The 21,724-nt window shown below is 43.0% G+C and overlaps 1 protein-coding gene across 29 annotated transcripts in view; it reads left to right on the top strand.

The window, feature by feature from the left end:
• CADPS2 (calcium dependent secretion activator 2) overlaps positions 1 to 21,724 on the top strand; it is a 522,314-nt gene that overhangs the window by 176,860 nt on the left and 323,730 nt on the right. The gene's annotated exons all lie outside the window — the stretch shown is intronic.

Below are 21,724 nucleotides of genomic sequence, written 5' to 3' on the forward strand. Positions count from 1 at the left end.
TTCTGTGCACTCTCCAGTGGAACAAAATTTGCCACCTTTGGGACATTTTAATGGCATCTACATAGTGCCATGGAAACACCTCATGATGGAATTTCTGAAATTGCCTAGGATAAGTCGTAGAATAGGGTTTGTTATAAAAGGGATTAGACTGTCTGGTTCAATTTCTGTTTGGTGGAGATTTAATTTTGGTTTTCTGCATGGTGCAGAGGCTTTATATAAGGAAAGCTGCCCAAATCTGAATCTATAAATTTTTCTCAGTGTAGCACTTCAGTATAGGACAGTTCCTGCTGGGAATTTCACTAGTTTCATGAGGTATCCAAGTAGATTGTCTCTAATGATGCTTGTAACCTGACACTTAGTGAGGTTTCTGAAATGTAGTTCTCATTGCAGTTAAGGTGACTTACCTGGAAGTAAGTCCATGATAGAAGCCTAAAATACATATTCTTCGTAGTGGTCACTGTACCTCACACAAATGGGCTTCATACATGCGTAGTAGCTCAATCAGGAACATTTCAAGCTATGCTGCTCTTTGGCGGAAGCTCCACTCCCCAGGCTACATGAGACAGAGGTTATCCCCCCCCCCTTCAGTTCTTTGTCATCCGCCGCACGCTTTGCATTGCCAATGACTGATCGGAGAATATTCCTGGCTCACTAGGTTTCTCTCATATCTTCTCTTTATCATTCTAATAATTTAGTTTAGGTTTTTTTCCTGACTTCCTCCGTTCTTAGTGTTCTCACTCTTTTTAATTAGCATGTTATATGGACTCAGTTCCCCTCTTGGATTTCTATCCAAAATTTTATGGAGACAAAGGTTTCGTTTAAGAAGAGTGTCCACTGTGAAGCCAGACTCCCCTCAACCAACAGCCATCAACTCTGTCTTATTTGTCTAGGGGAAGTGCATGTAGTTGAGCACTGCATCCATTGCTTAAAGTTCACCAAGCAAGCTTGACACAATCAGGCCTCTAGACTTAGTGCTTTGCTGTGGGAAAGGGCCCTTTCCACCCCCATGCCAATGGTGGAAACAACTCCTACCATCATTATTTCTGATGAGGAGGCCTCCTCGATGCCTTGGACTGCCACCTAAGAGCTGGTGCCCTTGGTTCTGCAACCTTCGGGACTGGTAAAAAATCCAAACCTGATGAAGCTGATCTAGAGTACCTCTTCTTCCACGGTACTGATCCTGAACACTTCATCGGCCAGGCTTAGCCAGTGTCATGCCTCCTTTAAAACTTAAAGGAGTGGAAAAGGTTCCTTCTGAAGAGGTTCCGAAGAAGAAGCTGCTGCTGCTGCTTGCGGAGTAACCTTGCAAACCAGCTAACCCACCTGAGCAGTCTGAGGAACAGACCACGTTGCTGGTGACTAATCTTCCTAAGATTCCCTAGAAAATTCATGCTGCAGTACCAGTACTAAAGAAGATGCCTGTATCACTGGCAGACTCGGTACCTAAGCCTAGATTCCCATTATGTGACCCTCTGGATCATTTTGAGCGTGATTAGGGCTCTATAGATCGCTCTACACCTAATCGGGACGACTCCAGAGAGGCCACGCCACGGACAGCTTCTGATCCTGATCGTGATTTTGAACCTGACCTGGTGCGGTCAGAGGAAGACACCCAGGATGGTCGCCTCAACACTGACCTCCACTGGACCACAGAGACTCTCTTCAGCGTTGACACTCTCCAGACCATGGGGAATCCCCTCAGCATCAGCATTTCCCGAAGTGCTATTACCCATCAGATGCTACTTATTTCTACCGAGATCGACACTGTAAATACTCCCGTTCAAACGCAGTCACTGCCCATATCAATCTTCACCAGATCTACACTTACTTCTTTGTCGACAGATACATCATAGATGATAGACACTGTTATCTTCATTGCTCTTGGGCTCCATACTGACACTGATGTCAGGAGAGCTGACTGCTACCATCATGATCGATCCCAATCGTGCTCCCCTCAATGCCGTCACTCCTGGTCTTGGACTAGGGATAGGAGAACTCCTACTAAGATGCCTGCATCTTCAATACCAACAACAAAGGACTTTTCAACAGATCCAAGTCATGATACAACTTGTCCAGCTCCTCTATCTTGAGTGCCTCTACCACTCACCTCCCTCAATTCCAGACATCCAACCTCCTACAAAACTGGACACCACATTCCTTGGCAGAAGAATCTGCCTCAGAAGGAGATCATTATTTAAGAAGGAGATCATGATCTTAAAATCATGATTTAGAAACATCTCTGGCTCTAGCATCTGGCTGCACATGGTCAGATCTGATTGAGGATCCTAAACCTCCATCCCCATCAGAGGACAAGAAACATTTTTCTGACCAGGTGGTTCGTATGACTACCTCACTTGGCATTCAGATCAATGAACTCTTTAAATCCTTGCCAGACCCTATTTTCGGGCTACTGATGCCGACACTTCACAATCCATATTTCTGCCTCTTAAATTGTTAAGACTTGCTGGGAGAAGCCAGCCTTGATTCCACCTTCCTCAAAGAAGCTGGAGGGCTTCTATAAGGTCCAAGCAGGAAACAATCAGTCCCTTCTGCATCACCCCACCCTGAATTTAATCATTGTTGAAGCAGCTCAGTCTCATTCAAAGAACAGAATCCTTCAGCTCCACCTGGTAGAGAAGGTATAAGGTTGGATGTTCTTGGGTACTCTATCGACTCTACTTCTACACTTCATCTTAAGATCATGAACTAGCAGGCCTGCATGGCCCATTATAATTTGCTCCTCTGGGAAAATATGGCTCCGTTTCTGGACTTCATTCCCCAAGACCAACAAAACACTGCTCTATCTTACCACAGAGGCCTGTCGTCTCTCCAAACAGCTTCTCCACACTTCTTGCCATTCCACAGACTGTACAGTTCGATCCATGTTGGCAGCGGTGACCCTTCACTGGCACACCTGGATGCTATCCACCGATTTGGCACCTGAAGTGAGAACAAGAATAGAAAACATGCCTTTCGATGGCCAAGCCCTTTTTGAACCAATGAGACAATGGAACGGATACAAAAGTTAAGAAATACAGTGAAATCAATGGCATTGCAACAACCTGCATGAGAGATAACAAATCTTCCTCTGCTACATCTTTCCGCCCCTCGAATTACTCTCAGTTGACTGACCACTCCTTTCATTTGTCTTGGACCTTTCAGTTTTGGAAAGAACAGTATTGGTTTGGAAAACCACAGCAGTCCATACCCAAGTCTTTGATATACAGCAAACGTTCATGGCTCCTTCACGTTTGGAACACACCTGAGACCCTGTCTGAACGCATGGGGAAATATCACCTTGGACCAATGGGTCCTGACTTCTATCACGTATCCTATTGAAATAATATTTGTCACCCTTCGTTCCCTTTCAGGCATGAGGACCAGCCAACCTACACCAGAACTCCTTGAGGAAGTACATTCCCTACTTCTCAAAGACGCCATTGAACCTGTGACTCACAATATCTCCACAGGTTTCTTCTCTCCATACTTTACTGTCCTTAAAAGGGATGGGGACTTCCATCCCGTCATGGACCTCAGGGACCTCAATGCCTTTGTAGCCTACAAAAAATTCAGGATGCTCACTGTTGCTTATATTCTCCCCATGCTTACAAAAAAAGCCTGTGTGATTTGCATCCTTGGACCTTGAGGATGCTTATTACCATATTTCTAAGACCACAACACAGAAAATTCCTGCGTTTTCAGATTGGCTCTCAAGTGTTCCAGTTCAAGGCCTTTGTCATTTGGCCTTTCCACATTTCCTCAAGTCTATACAAAATGTATGGCTGTAGTTGTTGCTTTCCTTCAATAATGGGTTATTCAAATCTTCCTGTTCCTCGATAACTGGATCCTCTTAGGAAATACCAAGGAGGACCTATGTCACAATCTATGGTACACCATTGCCTTCTCTCAGACTTAGGTCTATGGATCAATTACGCGAAGTGCCAGCTTGCTTTGGTGAGAACAATAAAATTCCCGGGAATTATTTTCAACTCCATTCTAGAAGCGATGTTTCTCCTGGTGGAGCATATTGCCGCCCTTCACAAATTTACCATGCAATGTCTGACCCATCCCAGGCAAACTGCCCAGATGGTTCAGCATCTTCTGGGCCTCATGGCCTCCACCATGGCCATATTACTGTATACACAGCTGTATACGCAGATTCTTCAATGATGGTTCCTCGATACTGTCAACCACCGGCAACATCCCCAGTCCACGACCTGGATGATACTTTCCCACATCCATTGGTCCATCCAGTGGTGGACTCGCCTTCTCAATCTACATGGGTTCATGAGTTTCCACTCGCAGGAGCCTTCAACTCACATAATTACAAATGTGTCACTGTCGGGTTGGGGGACTCATCTCAGTGTCATACAAGTCTGGGGTTTTTGATCCCCAGTGGAGAGACACCACCATATGAACTATTTGGAACTCCTCATGATCCTCAGAGCTCTGCAACACATAGCTCCTCACATTCATGGCACAGTAGTTCAGATCCAGATCGACAATGGCATGGCAAAGGCATATATCAATTGCCAAAGCACTATGGGCTCTCATCGCCTAGTGTTTCTGGCCCTCCACATCTGGAAATAGGACATCCACCAGTGCATATCACAGCTATGCATATATGAAGGAAGGACAACTTGCTGGCAGACTCGCTGAGCCAGACCACTGCCTTCAACCATGAATGGCCTCTAGCTATGGAACTTCTCCAGACATTTTTAGTCAGTGGGACACTTCCTCCATATATGAGAGCCAGCGTGGTGTAGTGGTTAGAGTGCTGGACTAGGACCGGGGAAACCCGAGTTCAAATCCCCATTCGGCCATAAAACTAGCTGGGTGACTCTGGGCCAGTCACTTCTCTCTCAGCCTAACCTACTTCACAGGGTTGTTGTGAAAGATAAACTCAAGTATGTAGTACACCGCTCTGGGCTCCTTGGAGGAAGAGCGGGATATAAATGTAAAATAATAATAATAATAATAATAATAATAATAATAATAATAATAATATACATGTTCGCTTCCCAACAAAATGCACAATGCTGGAACTTATGCTCCAGGGCAGGAATAGGTCATGGTTCACTAGGAGGGGCTTTCCCACACCATTGGGTACACAGCTTCCTTTACCTATTTCCACTGATACCATGCCTTCCAAGAGTGCTCCAAAAGATATGTGAAGACAGAGCATTTTGCATCCTGATCGCACCTTGGTGGCCATGAAGACATTTCTCTTCATCCCATGGACCAGTCTTGCCGAGACCTGCATGTCCTCAAACTCACAGTGTGGAGAATCTTGAACGGTGGTCAAGAGTTTTAGCTCCTATACTCATTGCATCACATAACACTTAAACTGTGTGCTTGTATACAGCTAAGTGGATGAGATTTTTGTCCCAGGCCCGAGCGGCCAGCATTGACCTTTTACAGCCTTATGTCTGTTGGAGCTAGGACCCTGGCAGCATCAGCTCTCAACTACAATGTCTCATAGTGACCGCTGGGGTGTTTTGAGCGTCATGGATAAAAGTGCTGTACTCCATCCAGAACCTACATCTCTGGACGGTTTACAACAAAGCAAAACAAAAAGAAAAAGTTAAACAGTTAAAACAATAAAAGATAACAAAAAACTTAGAACATTACAACAATTTAAAATTTTAAAAACAATATTTTAAAACAATGATAAAACTATTAAAACAATATTTAATTAAAAGCCTGGGTAAACAAATGCATTTTAAAATACTTTTAAAAAGTTGTCAGAGGTGGGGAGGCTCTTATTTTGGCAGGGAGTGCATTCCAAAGCTTTGGGGCAGCAGCAGAGAAGGCTGCTGATTAGAGAAAGAATTTATAAATCTAGATACAAGTCGTAAAATCCCCATATATTTGGCAGATGAAAAACTGATGTATGCAGAAGGGAAAGGCTCTGCACAGTTGCTCTGCAAACTGGAGAAAGGAGAAACCATTGGATTAACAGTTGAAGAAGCTTTGTATGTGCCTACTTTAGAAACAAATCTGATGTCTGTAAAATATGCTACAAAGTAAAATTTAAAGGGAGGCACTGTTTAATTACTCATAAATAGGAATTGCTTATGAAAGCAGTTTTAGAAGAGAAATGTTTGAAGTAGAATGTGTGACTGAAAAGGTCAAAACTATGAAGGAATGCACACAGAAAGGATGTCTGAATTTGTGGCGCAGAAGTTTAGGCCATAGAGATGCCAAAATGATGGCAGGCTGAAAAGTTGGATTCAATAAAGTGTCTAAAAATAGTCCCCTGCAGCACTGAATCAAAGTGTGCATGTTGTATAAGAACAAAGGCAACACAGCCTGCTTTTCTTCCACACAAAGAAAGAGAAACACAGAATCCTTTGGATGTGATTCATAGTGATGTTTGTGGTCCTATACAAGTTAATACATCAGGAGGGAATAAATAACCCCTGCTAACTGGGCAGAGGCACCTTTTACTGTGGTGATTCTCTTTATTTAGCAGGGGAAGAGTAACTGGCCCTATCCACCACCAGCACAGTACTTCCAGTGACTGTTGCTGGTGTCTATCATATGTTTCTTTTTAGAATGTGAGCCCTTTGGGGACAGGGATCCATCTTATTTGTTTGTTATTTCTCTGTGTAAACCGCCCTGAGCCATTTTTGGAAGGGCGGTATAGAAATTGAATTACTATTATTGATAATAATAATAATAATAATAATAATAATAATAATAATAATAATAATATGTTCTTACTTTCATTGATAACAATTCTAGATACATACATATCTGTTAAGTGAAAAGGGACAAGTACTAGAAAGACTAAAAGAAAGACTAAAAGAATATGTTGCAAGAGTGAGCAAAACATTTGGGAGAAAGCCACAGATCCTCCTCACTGACAATGGTGGTGAATACACAGGGACTGATGCCATAAGATACCTAAAGGAGGAGGACATTTAACACCAAAAGACTGTTCCCTATACTCCGGAGCAAATTGGAGTGGCAGAAAGAAAGAACCATTCTTTTATGGAAATGATGAGATGCAAGCTTATAGCTGCATCTATAAGCATGCATCTTATAGCCATTATAGCCATATTATTATCTTGTTTACACAGGCAGACAGGTGTTATTGACTGGTTTGTTTTATCCAGACATTGAGTCCTTCCCAAGGACCTAGGATGGCTGAATTTTATTGTCAATGTTGTTGTTGTTGTTATAGATATCTTCGCAGAATATAGGCTGTTCCCAGTAAAGCTGCTTTTTGTAATTGGGTGGTGGTGATTTCTGTGGCCCCTATGGTGTTGAGGTGCTTTTCAAGTTGTTTTGGAACTGCACCCAGGGCGCCAATTACCACTGGGATTATTTTGGTCTTTTTCTGCCACAGCGTTTCAATTTCAATTTGTAGTTTTGTATTTGGTGATTTTTTCTATTTCTTTTTCTTCTATTCTGCTATCCCCTGGTATTGCTATGTCGATTATTTTCACTTGTTTTTCTTTCTTCTCAACTACAGTTATATCTGGTGTATTGTGTGGCAGATGTTTGTCTGTTTGTAGTCGGAAGTTCCATAATATTTTTACATCTTCATTTTCTTCAACTTTTTCAGTTTTATGGTCCCACCAATTCTTGGCTACAGGTAGCTTGTATTTTTTGCAGATGTTCCAGTGTATCATCCCTGCTACCTTATCATGCCTTTGTTTGTAGTCAGTCTGTGCAATCTTTTTACAATAGCTGATTAGGTGGTCCACTGTTTCATCTGCTTCTTTACAAAGGCGGCACTTGCTGTTTGTTGTGGATTTTTCAACTTTGGCTCATTGCATTAAGCATGCATCTTATAGCCATTATAGCCTTCTTCTTCTTATTGTTGTTATTATGATTGATTGATTGATTCATTTGATTTGTATACCGCCGTTCCAGAATGGCTCTGGGCAGTTAGTGGCTACTAAACTTTTGGGAGAAGCAATAATGACTGCTACTTACCTGCAAAACAGATTGCCAATGAAGGCCAAAGAAATGATTACATCTATGGAAATAAGTCACCTAAAACAGGAGGAGGAGAGTAAACTTCTGCCAGACAACAGTGGGTACAGGACAGCGATTGGAAACTTTTATATATAAAATGATTAGAAGACTGGATATAGCTGCATCTTTGGGAATCTTGAGTAGGAAAGTAAGCATACCCAGCAAAGATGACACGACTGTGGTAAAGAGACTAGGCAGGTATCTAAAAGGGACAATCCATCTAAAATTAAAGTTGTCTGCTAGTAGTGGACCCAAATTAGTAGATTATATGGATGAAGTCCGGGCGGAAGTCAACCCGTGGTTATGTATTCTTTTACGGTGGTGGAGCAGTCAGTTGTCGTAGCTGCAAGCAATCAATAGATGTGCTCTCATCTCCTGAGCCAAAATATGTATCTGCCACTCAAGCATGTCAAGAGGTGGCGAGGCTGCACAAGGTAATGTCTTATTTCAACATAGTCAAACGAAAACCCACTGAGATGTTCGAGGATAATCAAAGCTGGATCCAGATCTCACAAATGGAGAAAATTCAATTTAGAACAAAACACATTGAAACCAAATATCATGTGCAGGATGCACAAGAAAACTGATGTATTGTCCACGTGAACAAATGGTAATAGACGTGCTAACTAAGCCATTGCCCAGGATTGTTTCAAAACCTTGAGAGAGAATTTGGGACTTATAGACAGCAGCATGAGCTGATAAGAAAGAGTGTTGTAGCTAGGATCCTAGCAGCACAGCTCTCAGCTGCAATTTCTCATAGTGACTACTGGGGATTTTTAGCATCATGGATAAAAGTGCTAGACTCCTCCCCTCTTGGTTCTTCTAGTGTTAGTCTCCATTTTATCTCTCCGGAGATGACTGTTTGTTTTAGTCTCTTTCTTCAGCCATGAGCCAGAGCTGAAATTAAGCTGCAGGCTTTTTCACATTTGATTGTAACCTTTTCTTTAACTAAATCCTTGTAGTTCTTCAATACTAAAGAACTGTCTCAACACCTCTTGTTTTGCTGTTTTCTCACCAAACTGGTTTTGCTTTGCTATTTGGGGACTGAACTGCCATTCTTCCCCTATAATATCTTGTCATACCTCTTACAACTGAAGAAATCCGGCCTTTCTGTGTTGGCCACCCAAGTCCACTTCGTGGCCATAGCAGTACACTGGCCTACTCTGGGGACATCACATTGTTCTGACCCTCAGATCTGAACTTTCCAGAAGGGCCTAGCAAACTTACATCCAGACATTCCTAATGTTTTCTCTCCATGGGGTCATGGGACTTACCTCTGGTCCTTCTGAGCCTCAAACCCCTCACCACGTGTGATTTACACTTTCTCATGTGGAAAATAGTTTTCCTAATCGCTATCACTTCAGCCCGCAGAGCAGGCAAACTCAGAGCCCTCCACTCGGACCTTCTTTACTTTGTTTTTCATAAGGACAAAGTTGTCTTGTGTCCTGATTTTGGAGTTCCTACGCAGGATTGTCTCCACATTCCATCACTCCCAACAGTTGTCACTCCTGGTTTTTTATCCCAACCCTACTTCGGAAGCCTAATGAAGGTTGCACACCTTGGATGAGTGATGATCCCTAGCCTTCTACGTGAAACGCCACTAATTTCCACACCACTAATTTTCTCTTCCTCACCTACAGTGGTGTGAATCCTGCCTAGCAGGCATGCCATGCCTCTGCACAATCCTTTTCCAGATAGATAGTAGCTGCTATTAAACTTGGCTACGAACATGTCCACAAGACACACCAATGGATTTGTGGGCACACTCCACTTGTGCACTAGCTATATCCACAGCCTTTGACCAAGCTATTCCTCTGGAATCCATTTGCCAGGTGGCTATTTCAGCCACATCATTCACATTTGTGAAACACTATGCACTGGATGCTAAAGTGCACCATGGCATTACTTTTGGCCAGGTGGTCCTCAAATCCATCTTTGCCGGATATCAATGAGGTTGGTCACCTGCTCTCTCCACCAGGTAAGCAAGCTTGTCATGCACCCACTTGTGTGAGGTGCAGTGACCACTATGAAGAACAGCAGGTTGCTTATCTGTAACAGTAGTTCTTCTGGTAGTAAACTGTACCTTCACACACCTGCCTTTCATCCCCATGGCAGCTGGGCAATGCATTGGGTGCAGCGTGGATTCTTGAACTGAAAGGGAGGGATAACCTCTCATGTAACCTGGGAGGGCAGAGCTACCATCAAAATGTAGCAGAGCTTGGAATGTTCCCAGTTGGTCTACTGTGCATACGTGAAGCCCATTTGATCAATCATTCATCTTTATTATGGTCCGAGACCAGTGTTATCTCTATTTTTTTTCTCCATCTGTGTGCGGAATGAGTTTTGTTCTGGGCGGCAGTATCAAGACAGTGTATGCGCACATGCATTCAGAGTGGGACCTTCCTGATTCAACCTGAGCAGGATCTAAAATTAACGACATCAAAAAATGTGTGAGTGCATGCACATGTGCAAGCCTTAGAGGGAACACTGTCCAAGACCAGTATAAGACAGAACAGTGGAGCATGATTAATAAAAGCAATTTATGGAACATAAAACTATACTACTTTAAAGTTACTAATACTATAACACTATGTTATAATACTATAGAGCTGCTGCACCTTTGAAAAGAGGGTAGCTGTGAGATTATTCAAACCTTTTGTAAAGAGTTATATTTGAAGAATGATGAGCATATAAATATGAAATATATAAAATGCCAAAAAAAGTGGCTAAAATGGAGTGTATAAATAAGGTATCTTAATAGGAAAACTAGAAAAGAAAAATAGTCAGCAGTTTAAAGCTATGCAGAGCTGATGCAAGGGTATGGACAGGCAGTCAAGGCCTGGCGGATCCTACATGCGGCCACGCAGAACTTGGCAGTGTTAGACGTGAAGGTTGGGTCTTCATCTGAAACCAACATCCGGGTATAGACATGGCTTTGGCAACCAGGGTACTTCAGAAGTAGCGGAAATATAAGCTTGGTCCAACTGTCTCTGTAAAAGGGGTAAAAGAGGAGTACATGTTCTGTGGTTTCAATCTTCCCAGTGTCACAGGGGCGAAGTCTCTCTAATTGGGGTCTTTCTGTGTTTGCCTTCCAATACAGTGGAGGGGAGGCATGACAACGGGTGAGGGTAAAAGTCCTTCTGTGGCTTGGAATCTCCAACTGTGACAGATACACGGTGGGGAAGGCAGAGTATCTGTATCTTTCCGAGGACAGAAAGGTTGGAATTCTCCCTAGGTCCGCCTGGTGCTCAGTGTCCATTATTCTCTGTTTGATGACTGTTTTCACCTGAACATGATCCATAGCAAGTAGGAGAGTGGGAGGAAAGCCCAGGAATGACAATTTAGACCACACAGCCCGTTTCCAAGAAGATTGAAAATTGTCCTGCTGGGTCAAGGGATAATTTTAGCCAGAAGTTAAAAATGGCCATCCACACTCTGGCCTCAATCTTTATCATGCCCGTTTCCAAGCATAGTGTGGCATTTGAGACACAGTGAGGCACTTGGAGGGCCACTCTTAGAAACTTGGACTGAACCACTCCAGTGGGGCAAGATTAGGTGGGTAGGGGGCACGATTGGGCACCATAGAAGAGTTGCGCCAACGTCTTGGCCTCAAACAATTTGAGCACCGTGGGAACATACTGGCCACCTCTACTCAGTAGGAATGTTAGAATGGTGGTGGAGTTCCTCTCAACAGTGAGGGTGACATGGCCACAGTGGGCCTTTCTTGAGCCAGAGGCATGTAGGACCACCCCCAGATATTTGAAACAAGTGACCTGTTCGATCTTGTGGCCATCTATACTCCAGAGACGAGTCTTGGGTCTTCTTGCAAAAGTCATAACTTTAGGTTTTTTTATAGTTGATTTCTAGTAGATCATTCTTGCAGTACTGAGCTAGAGCCGCCAACACTCTTCCGAGACCTATAGGAGTCCTAGAAAGGATTGCAGCATCGTCGGCATAGAGCAGGGAAGAAATGCTTCTATCCATCAGCTTGGGAGGGTGAAAGTCTGGACTACCAAGGTGGCTCACCATTTCATTGATGTAAAGATTGAATAGGAGCAGAGCCAGGATGCAGCCCTGTTTGACTCCCTTTTGTGTCAGGACAGGGTTCGTGAGGAGAGGTAGTTAAGCCCATTTGTGTGAGATACAGTAGATCAGAAGAACTATCGTTACAGTTAAGCAACTTGCCATTGTCACACAGTTTACCTAGGAATGATGGGGTAGAGCAGGCCTGCTCAACTTAGCGCCCCCCCAGCTGTTTTTGGACTACAACTCCCATAGTCCCCAGCCACAGTGGCCAATAGCCAGGGATTACGGGAGTTGTAGGCCAACATCTGCAGGAGGGCCAAAGTTGAGCAGCCCTGGGTTAGATCAACATATTTCAAGTGCATTGAAAGTGCACTGAATCCAAATAGCCTCTGGATAAGAAGGCTATAAGAAGATGGACACTTTTGTAGGATAGAATCCTGAAATCTCCATGCATGAACTCTCCACAATCATCTGAGGAAATTATTCTAGGCAAATTATATAAGCAGAGAAATAAATAGTGTAGCTCTTGGATTTTATTCAGAGTTCATTTCAAGAAAGTGATAGCCTGTGATTGAACTGATGTAGTGAACAAATGTGTGGCTATAATATCACTCTGTTACATAAGTAATGGATGTTGATTCTGAGCAGATAATCTAGATCAAATCAACTCTCAGAAACCCTATGGCATCCTGATGAGGGAGAGGCTTTAAAAATATAGTCTGGGAAATCAAAGTAAGACTTCACAGCTTATCCTTGTGCCAGGTGTTCAGAAAACAGGAAGATCATAATGAAGACTGTCAATAGGGCTGAACAGTCCAATGCAAAGTTTTCAGAATGATGAAAGGCTTGCATTGAGTTGTATGGTCCTGTTAACAGACTTTACCAATGGTTTGCATCTTGTTTATAAGTCTAATGGTTATACAAAGAATCTGTGAAAGAAAGATCACATGCCAGGAGTGTCCCATTTTAAGTAGGGTACCTTTCCAACATTATTCATGTATTTGACCATGTTATGGCAGCTTTCTTACATAAATGTTAAAACCAATTTTTAGCAGATGTTCATATCTGGCTTGGAGCTCAAAAAGAAGGGCTTATGTCTTGAGAATTCTCTTTTGACTAACTTCAAAGTGGCTTTGCTAGGGAAGTGTCTTTCTGGCCCAGGTTGCACATGGTGGCTGCCTAGGAAGAAACTAAAGGCTAATTTGGGTGTTAATTAAGTTGTAGATGATCATAGTGTGTATTGGGGACATTTGCAAACACTAAATGTAAAGAATGTAAAGACTCAGATCAGATGCCAGATCTCAGTGTCTGGCAGTATTTCATTTAAATAAATGGCCAGCTTGCCTTGACTGGTGATTAAATTTTGCTTGAAGAAGATCAAATCACTTGATATTATTGTGGCAAAGGCATGGGGTGAGGTTGTTTTGTTCTAGAATTCTAGAAAATATTTGTTTGTATTTATGTTTGTGATAGAGACTGATGGAGCACAGGAGTGCCCCTTTAGTTAAAGCAGATGGTAAAAAAAGGTTTCCACTATTATAAGCTTTAAAAGTATCTTGTGTATAAATATCATTAATTAAAAACCTCCAATTTAAAATGACAATTAAGATATATTTACATTTTCCTTTGTGCTCTAAGAAGCCTGGAAATTCCATGTTAAGGTGCCCATCATAACTTCCGCAGCATATAAGCTGTAAAGATTTTGTACAGTCTGGTTTATGATGATGGCTTTAGAAATGAGGCTCCATGCACTCACTTTTTCCCTTGATCAGAGATGCATAAGGCAGAAATTCATCAGGGGCATCTCTAGAAAGTGCTCAGGGAATCTGCACCTGTTAAATGTCTGCCTGGATGCATCACTCCCCAGCTCAATGTCCAACTGAAAGACCTAGGCAAAGTGTGGGTGCATGGAGTTTCATTTGTAAAGGCATTTTCTTATACCAGCCTGTACCAAGTCTTTACAGCTTGTAGGCCGCGGAAGATGGGCACCTTAACGTGGAATTTCCATGCTTTTTATGGAATGCCAAATAAGGCTCTTGCCATTTTTAACTGACCATTCCCCTGCCCTTGAACAGACGAGCCTTTGGTGCCACTGAAGGAACCATGGCGGTGGGGGCCTTCTGCCCTGCGGAGCTGGGTCAGCGCAGGAGCAGTGGGGAGGCCGGGCTGGTGGCGGTGGTCCTGAAGCGGGGCCACTGGGGGAGAGAGTTGGGGTGGCAGCTGCAGCGGGCCAGCGGCAGAGGCCTCCTATGGAGGTGTATTGCTATGGCCCTGAAAACAGGACTGTTGGGGGAACAGGGTTGATGGTGGGTGGCAGCGGAGCCAGCGCAGCAGCACGGACCTGAGAGAAATGAGTGACCATCAGCTGGGGGTGCAGGTCTCATTGGCCCAAAAGGCAGAGCTGTGGAACCATAACTTCAAGAGTGCTACTGCACAGACTCTTGTTTGTTCTGAGTGAAAAGGGACACCATTTTTGCCTTGAAAATAGCACATTTGTGTAATTATCTGTGTAACCTCTAAGGTGTGCGGCTGTGTGCCTGAGCACAAAGATTCTGTTCCCTGCTCAGTCACTACCAGCAGCCGCGCAGTCTCGCTCCAATGGCTGCATAAAGTGCCCGCCCCCTGCCGCCATGTTAGCTCTTGCCGCCACCGCTTGAAATGCCAAGGCTGTCTTTTTCTCTGCCCCCTACATTTAGCATTTGCTACGCTGACTCACGGCTCCGGGGAGTGGGGTCAGGAGCCAGAGTCAACAGAAATGGCGTCATCCTCGCCTGCGTTCTGACCTCCGCTTGCAACCAGGCAGGATGTTATGTGCAGTCTGTCAATGTGCAGGTTTTTTGCTAGGCCATTTCCGCCAGTTGCAGCTGGAGTCGGGAGACTCTGGCGGCAGCCCTCACAGATGCGGCGGGCAGGTATCAGGAGTGGCTCTGCAGTGGGGTGGCGGTTTCTGTGAGCAGTGGGTGTAGCAGTGCCACAGCGGGGCCTCCCCCCACCGTGCTTCGCTCTTCTGGCTTTGGCTCTTCCTCTTTTCAGAAATTTGTGGCATGTTTTAATGATGCTTATTAGTGTCTGTCTCTTTCCCTGCGGTCTAGAAAGTAATATTTAAAAGGTTGTACACAAGTGACGTAGCCCTTGAGCAAAGGCAGAGCCTCTGAGCAAAGCCTCTGGCCTCCACATAATGGTTAATGGCTGCTAGGAAAATGGCTTACTCAAAGGAGCCTCATTGAAATTAAAAGGACATTAGGCATTCTTTAACATGTTCTTTTAATTTCAGTAGGATTCGTTTGAGTGATGTTCTTCATTATGTGAGTCGTCATCTTTCTTGCTGCATTCTCTACAAAGTAGGAAAGGCTGGAATATTGACATTTTGGATAACAAGAACCCCATTATCAGCGGGGGTTCTGTTCCATGGGGGGGCGGAATAGTGAAGCCATGGATAATGGGGCAGTAGGGTAATGGGAATTGGGGGGTTAGATTCCTGAGGCAGAGGGGCAAAAGGGTGGAAGTGCAAGGAGGGGAGTGCCCTACCGTGCTCTGTGTGTGCCCAGCAATGCCCCCCAAAATAAAAAGTGGTGGATTTGTGAAAAATCTTTTTTCCCCTCACCTTTAATTTAAAAAAAAAAAAAATGAGCCACAAGACGTCTCCTGTCCTCAAAATGGCAGGCAGAAATGACCTCGAAGGTCATTTCCACCCATCCTGGACCCATGGGATATGCAAGTCTTAACTCCTTAAATGCATAATTTTTTCACGTATACTGAGATCGGGTGGCAATTACCCAACTGCAGATATGTGAAACCGCAGATGATAGGTCCGTGATTAACGAGGTTCCTCCTGTACTAAGGGATCTTATGCCCTGTGAGATGCTTTGGCTAATGTCATATTCTTTGAAAACAATCTGTGTGCTGGGTGGGGTGTTGGTGGGTTTACCTCACAGGATTTTTACATTGTTTTCCTCTCACATTTTTAAAAGGACCTTTCAATTATTCCTATGTGTGTACTCAGAAGTAAGCTCCAGTGGAATCAGTGGACTTTCTAGTAATTTATTCCAAACTTTGCTGAGGAACTTTGCTTGAGAGAAAGGAGCCAGAGGGGAAAAATAAATGCCCATGAAAGAAAGAGGCTGGGGGAGAGGAGGAATGGTTGTTTGACTATACAAGTGCCATAGTGCTCATAGACTGTCCTTATCAGGCATCTATGTTCAGAATCAGGAAGTCACTCACTGCACTGGAAATTGCCAGGGTTTATCCCTCCAGACCTTGGCTTCAGAATTCTCAGTGGGCTGAGAATGCTCAAAGCTAACTTGCCCTTAGTTATTATACCTGTTATGGAGATTTCAAACAATTTCTAAAAAATACCTAGTAAAAACATGTATTGATATTTTTCAGACCAGCAAAAGGCACCAACCTGTATGTACATGATTTTGGGGGAAAGCTAAAAATAAAAAATAAATCAAACATTTAAAAATATGTATTATCTGTGGTGGGAAAAAGGTTGTTAGCACTTTGAAAGCTCTTTTTAGGAGTTAAAAACTGAAACTACTGGATCTCAACCATTTTGAAACGGATTTGCACCAAATTTGGAGGAGTGGTGTCTTTTGTCTTTTAGTTGTTGTGTGCACGATTTCAGGATAATTGAATAGATAATTTTGGTCTTATAAGCAATAGAATGTTCAGGGCTTATAATGGAGGAATGTTGAAAACACACTTCATCTTGAACATACTGGCACTACTGTGGCAGTATAATATAAGGTTACTAGCTTAACCCACACAGAGCATCTATGCACTAGTAGTTGATTGCTCCCCTCACCCCTTGCCACAGCACCCCTCAACTCAGAGATCTCTCCACCCTCACCTGAGCTGCACTCACCTGCTGCTCCTCCTCCATCTGGTTGCTTCCATCCCCCTCACCCCTCTTGGTCACTGCTCCATCCCTTTGCCCCCATCCCCCTCACCCCTCTTGGTTGCGGCTACAGCATTGCCGGTACCTATTGTCCAAGCTGCAGCCCCCTATCCCCAGAAACCACATCACCCTCACCTGAGCCCCGCTCCTGCTCCTCCCCACAGGTGTAGCAGCAGCAGCAGCGGTTGACCGCGCCCTTCCTCGCTGCTGCCACTGCCATGGTCTCTCATTCCCCTCAAGCTGCTGAAAATATCCAATATCCAAAATTTTCAGAGGATGTCTCTATCTCCTATACTAACTAGATTTTTCCAGAGCATCAGATCCAAAAGTGTTCATTGGTCAAAAACTAGCTGAGTATTGAAGATGATTCATTCATTCATTTCTTGTTTACACAGTCAGACAGGTGTTATTGACTGGTTTGTTTTATCCAGACATCGAGTCCTTCCCAAGGACCTAGGATGGCTGAATTTTATTATCAGTATTGTTGTTATTATTATAGATATCGTCGCAAAATATAGGCTGTTCCCAGTAAAGTTGCTTTTTGTAATTGGCTGGTGGTGATTTCTGTGGCCCCTATGGTGTTGAGGTGCTCTTCAAGTTGTTTTGGAATTGCACCTAGGGCGCCAATTACTACTGGGATTATTTTGGTCTTCTTCTGCCACAACCTTTTAATTTCAATTTGTAGATCTTTGTATTTTGTTATTTTTTTCTGTTTCTTTTTCTTCTATTCTGCTATCACCTGTATAGCTATGTTGATTATTTTGACTTGTTTTTCTTTCTTCTTGACTACAGTTATATCTGGTGTATTGTGTGGCAAATGTTTGTCTGTTTGTAGTCGGAAGTCCCATAATATTTTTACATCTTCATTTTCGACAACTTTTTCAATTTTGTGGTCCCACCAACTTTTGGCTACAGGTAGCTTGTATTTTTTGCAGATGTTCCAGTGTATTATTGCTGCTACTTTGTCATGCCTTTGTTTGTAGTCAGTCTGTGCGATCTTTTTACAGCAGCTGATTAAGTGGTCCACTGTTTCATTTGCTTCTTTACAGAGGGGGCACTTGCTGTTGTTGATTTTTCTACTTTTGCTCTTATTGCATTTGTTCTTAGTGCCTGTTCTTGTGCAGCCAGTATTAAACCCTCTGTTTCTTTCTTCAGGTTGCCTTTCTTAAGCCACTGCCAGGTGTTGGTGATGTCTGATTTTCCACTTATATTGTGCAAATATTGACCATGCAGTGGCTTATTTTCCCTTTTTTGTGCTCGGTTCTTGACTTGTTCTTTCTTGTAGGCCTGCTTTGTTTCATTGGTGTTCAAATAGTTTGTCATTATTGACCATTTTAAGTGCATCTTCTTCACTGTGCTTGATATATTCTTCAAGGCCTCTTTTCTCCTCCTCTACTGTTTGATGGACTTGTAGCATTCCTCTTTCACCTGATCTGTGAGGGAGATCTAGCTTATCTACATCACTTTGGGGGTGCAGAGCATGATTGATGGTCATTATTTTCCTGGTCTTACGATCTAGCGTCTTTAGCTCTGCCTGGGTGCAGTCTATTATTACTGCAGTGTATCTAATAATAGGTATAACCCAGGTGTTTATGGCTTGAATGGTGTTCCCACCATTGAGTTTGGACTTTAGGATTTTTCTAACTCTCCTGATGTATTCACTTCCAATTTTTCTTTTAACTTCAGTGTGTGTGATGTTATCAGCCTGGAGGATGCCAAAGTATTTGTAATGTCCTTTCTCTTCCAGGATCTTGATCTTGCCTCCATTAGGCAATTCTGTTCCGTCAGTTTTTGTTATTTTTTCTCTGCTCATTATTAATGCAGCACACTTATCTAGTCCAAACTCCATTGCTATATCGCTACCGAATATATGGACAGCGTTTAGCAGTGATTTGATTTCTGATTGGGACTTTCCATACAACTTCAGACCATCCATGTACAGCAGAGGGTTGATTTTACTTGATGTTTAGATGTTTGGTATCCGAGGCCTGTTTTGTTTAGTATTTGTGAAAGCGGAGTTATGGCGATTACAAACAACAGAGGGGATAGTGAGTCCCCTTGGAAAATGCCTCTTCTAATGCTAACCTGTCCAAGTGTCTCGCCATTGATTGTTAACTGTGTACTCCACATGCTCATTGCTTTTTTAAATAAATATCTGAATGTTTTTGCTAACACTAGTTGTTTCTAAACATTTTAGTATCCATGTATGAGGCAATGAGTCGAAGGCCTTCTTGTAGTCAATCCATGCAACACTTAGATTTTTCTTCTCTTGCAGTTTTCTAAAATCATTTTGTCAATCAGCAGCTGGTCTTTTATGCTTCTGGTGTTCGGGCAGTTTCCTTTCTGTTCAGCGGGAAGCTGCTTATTAGTTAATAAGTGTTGCATTACTTCATCTGCTATTATTCCAGTTAATAATTTGAACATGGTTGGCAGGCAGGTTTTTGGTCTATAATTACTTGGAACTGCACCTTTTGCTGGATCTTTCATTATGAGATGAGTTTTCCCAGTTGTTAGCCATTGTTCAATATCACCTCCTTGCAAAATGTGATTGAACTGTTTTGATAGTTGTTTATGGAGGCTTGTTAGGTGTTTAAGCCAAAAGCCATGCAGTTCATCGTCGCCTGGTGCAGTCCAATTTTTTATTTTCTTTCCTCTTTCACTTATTAATTCTGGTGTTATTATTAGATCCTGCATTTGTTGGTTACATTTTCCGGCCTCTTTTACCCAGCCTGCTTTTTTATTATAATCTATTGGATTGTCCCATAATTTCCCCCAGAATTGCACTGTGTCTTCTTTATTTGGTATTTCTATGTTTCTTGCAGTTTCTTCTTCTATGCTTTGGTAGAAACATTTCTGATTCGACTGGAATTGGAGATTCTGCCTGTGTTGTGTAATTCTGGCTTCGTATCTTCTAATCTTCTTTGACACTGCTGTTATTTGCTGCTTTATTATTTCCAGGACTTCTCTAATTTTCCTTGAATCTAGATGGTATTTTTGGATCAGATACTGTTTGGTGTTTTCATTCTTCAGCTTCTTGTCTTTCATATCTTCCAATTTACTAGCATCTGATCTAAGCCTTGAGATTTTATTTTCTAATCTAATCTTCCATTAGGTGATGTACTACTTTCTTTTTTAGCAGGTCCACTGATCTTATATCCAAGCTCTTGTGTTGTTATTGTTGCTGCACTGTACATTAGTTGGTTTGTTTCTTGCAAATTATTGGTTGTTATTTCTGCAAGTGCAGCATTGACATCTTTTAATGCCTGAGCAAGTTGTTTTTTGGCAACTGTTTTTAGAGTTGAAAGTTGAACCCTGGTGGTTGTTTGGTTCATGTGCTCAGTTATTTTTTGCTTTAGTTCTTGTTGCTTTTCTTAGGGATGTGCACGGACCGGTTCGGAGGCCATTCTAAAGGCCTCCAGACCGGTCCGGACACGGGGTGGTTTTGGTTCGGGTGGGGCGTACCAAAAGAGTACGGGGGGGCTTTACTTACCCCCTCAAGAATGGAGCCGTATTTCATTGAGTAAGCGGGCGGCATACCTACCTGTCGCCCGCTTCATTCCCCCTCCTCTCGGCGCGGCAGGGGTCTTGGGGCTTGTGCCGTACTCTTTTGGAAACCCCCACCCCAGTGCCGGACCGCAGCTCAGCAGTTCCGTGCGCACCCCTAGCTTTTCTGTTAAATGGCATTCGGGTTTTTTAGATGAAGGCAAAGGGGAGGTTGCCTGGTTTTGATTTTGAAACAGTTCAGCAACCGTGGCATCGTTTATTTCCAACACCTCCTCCACCTGTGCCTGAGCAACTTTTTCAATTGGTGGTAATTCTTCTTCCATATCTTGAGCCTGTCTTTCTCTTTGCAGTTCTTCCAGCTCAACTCCTGTGAATACTTTATTTCTTTTTATGAATGTTCTCTGGTCTGCTAGCCTTTGTTCTATTATTTCTGTATCTGGTTGCTTCTCTTTCCAAATTTGGTAAATTCTTTTTAAATAGCCTCTTCTAGTTGGACTGGACTTGTAATAACAAATCATTATTTCCTCGATGGTATTTTTCGTATATTTTTTCCGGTTAAGTGGCGTTTCTTCCAGTAACCCTGCAGTCTCCAGCCCTGGTTGCTCAACTGAAGATCCTGAGTCCTGTAGCCCACTTGCCACCAGATGTCCAGGACTCCAGCACCTGGCGTGGTCCTTGTTGACCCAGGTGATGACTGATCCGGTATAGATTTATTATACGTCTCACCATATTGTTGATGGGAGAGGCACTATTTGTCTGGCTCCTCTGATGAGACATGTCCAGTATGGTTGGACCTCTGGCAGAGCTCTCACCTTCCTCAGAGCACGCAAGCTCCACAACCATGCCAAGGTAGTGCCTTGTGGGGGGTTGTTGTTGTTATTTGTAGTAGTACATTGCTGTACCACCCCATACAGAAGTCCCTGAGCAGTTCACAATCTAAAAATGAACATTAAAATATTAACACAATTAAAGCCATTTAAAAAAACAAATAATTCTAAAACCCGAAGCTTTAAAACTATAAACTTAAAAGCATGGCTGAACAGGTAAAACATCCACTTCCAAGGCCATTGTTGATAGTTTATGTTACAGGACTGAAAATATGAGGACAAATAATGGGTATAACCCAAGGCTTGAATAAAGGGCCATTTCCAGGGGGACCTACTTTGTTTTTCTCATGCAGATTCAAGAAGCCACTGTTTGACAATTAAAGCAAAAAGCTAGATGCAAATTAGGAAACTTAAAGCCATCTTGTTGGTAGCTGAAGGTTTTTTATAGCCATCATACGTTTACTCCCATTAAGTCCCC

The sequence above is a fragment of the Hemicordylus capensis genome, chromosome 5, assembly GCF_027244095.1.
Source record: "Hemicordylus capensis ecotype Gifberg chromosome 5, rHemCap1.1.pri, whole genome shotgun sequence".
Classification (NCBI taxonomy): Eukaryota; Metazoa; Chordata; class Lepidosauria; order Squamata; family Cordylidae; genus Hemicordylus; species Hemicordylus capensis.